The sequence below is a fragment of the Phascolarctos cinereus genome, unplaced genomic scaffold (genome assembly GCF_003287225.1).
Source record: "Phascolarctos cinereus isolate Bilbo 61053 unplaced genomic scaffold, phaCin_HiC Scaffold_4;HRSCAF=312, whole genome shotgun sequence".
Taxonomy (NCBI): Eukaryota; Metazoa; Chordata; class Mammalia; order Diprotodontia; family Phascolarctidae; genus Phascolarctos; species Phascolarctos cinereus.
This window is the reverse complement of record NW_027555847.1, coordinates 700,188,452-700,190,469: the sequence shown is the minus strand read 5'-3', so window position 1 is coordinate 700,190,469 and position 2,018 is coordinate 700,188,452.

Sequence of the window (2,018 nt, the reverse complement as noted above, 5' to 3'; positions counted from 1 at the left end):
TCAAGAAAACATCTGGTACAACCCCGGTTTGATAGATAGGACACTGAGACCTACAGTGGCAAACTGGTTTACCCAGGGTCACAACATAACATAGGCTGGCAATTGAACCCAGGTCCTCTGACTCCACCCTGTTTTTCCCATTTGGTTCCCCATTCCCTAATGGGCTATCAGGCATGAAGCAGGTGTCTTGTTGAATGAATGGGTCAAGCTCCAAATTCAGAATTGTCTGCCTTTGGAAGTAGTGACCTCCCTGCACACTGGAGGTATCCCAGCAAAGTTTGGAGGAGCACTTCCTAGGTGAGTTGCACTGAGGATTCCTGTCAGGACTGCAGCTGGGCTGGATGGCCAGTGGGTCTATTTGTGAGACTCTGTGATTGTGATGGGAAAGCATCAACCTCGAAGTAAGTGCTTTATAATTCTTTCACATTGTGAGGGCATTCATGCAATTCCTTTTTCATCTCCAATAGGAGACTGATGGCTTGGCAAGCTCTCTTTCACAGGTGGGACTGCTCAATCTTAATGTAAGCAGACTGCTGGATTATTTAACCTCAGAAGCCACAGATGAGTATTTTCCTGAACAAAAAAGCTCCACACAATCACGACAAAATGCTCACCCAGCCTTTGAGTGAAGACTCTCAGTGAGGGGAGCCCACTGCTTCCTGAGGTAGACTGCCCCTGGGTGAATTTGTGGGACATTTGTCCTTCCATTAAGCCTCTCTATAATGCAGTCTGCCTTTAGCCTACCATTCATTCCAGGCTTGTTATATATTTAATATACTGGCTCCAACTCCCATCTCCACACCTTTGTCCAGGATGTGCCCCTAAGCCCATGCCTGGTATACATCTCATCAGAGAGTCCCTAGCTTCCCTTGAGGTTCAGGTCAAAGACCACCTCCAATAGCAAGTGTTTCTCACAATGCCTGGCACATAGTAGGTGCTCAATGATTGTTTCCTTCCTTCCTCTCCTGATCCCCACAGTTGCTAGTGCCCTTTCTCCACCAAATTGCTTCACATTTATATTGTGTTCACTTTCCAAACTTGGAAAAATATCTTTTATTTAATTTTTGTGTCAGTTTGCTTTTCCTTAGTAATTCAATCCATTTATTAAACTCATACAGTGGGTCAAGCAGCACTGGGGATGAAAACAAGAAAAAAGAAAGACAATCCCTGCCCTCAAGGAGTTTACACTCTAATGGGGGAAGACAGCACACAGAAGGAAGATGACAAGGGGATGTACCAAGGGGCACCCAGCACAGGGCTGGGGGACTGAGCCATGATATTCCATGGAGTCAAAACCAGGCAGACCAGCTGAGACTTACCTGGGAAGTTCACATCTGAGCCTTCTAGGCGGGAAGGATTTGGGAAGAGCTTATTGCTCCACCTTCCAGGCCTCCAATCAGAGAGGACAGGCAACTGAGTGGCTGAGAGGGTATCAAAAACTGAATCAGTTTCCTGGCTCAAGAGAACCAGGGACAGCTTTGTGCTTGTCTTTGTATCACCAGCTCTTGGCATGGTGGATGGAACACAGTAGCATTTATAGAGCACAAGAAAGTTTGCAAACTGCTTTGGGAATGTTATCTCATTTGAACCTCACAACTAGCCTGGAAGGTAGGTGCCATTATCAGCCAAAACTATCATGCCCAGCACTGAGCTGAGCACAGAACTCTAGATGTTGTCTGGCTGGGGCAGAGCATGGTGTGACTCTCACCTCCAAGGACCTGGAAGCTTAAGACAACATTAGCTATCTGGACCTCAGATCTCCAGCTATTTTGGGAGAAAGTAAGTGGAGGAAAGCAACCTGCAAGGGGATACTTCTGGAAGATGTGTCGCCCAGACACACAAATTGAGTTCTCTCTCACTGAAGACTGCAGTGTTAAAACTTGACACTCCAAAAATAATCCTCATGCAACTCCTACCCAGTATTAACCAAGATGCTGCAGACATTCAGGGGGCAGGTCCTCATTTTGTTCCTGTTTTCTCAGCTAAGGAGGATGTCCTCTGGACTGGAAAGGACAGAA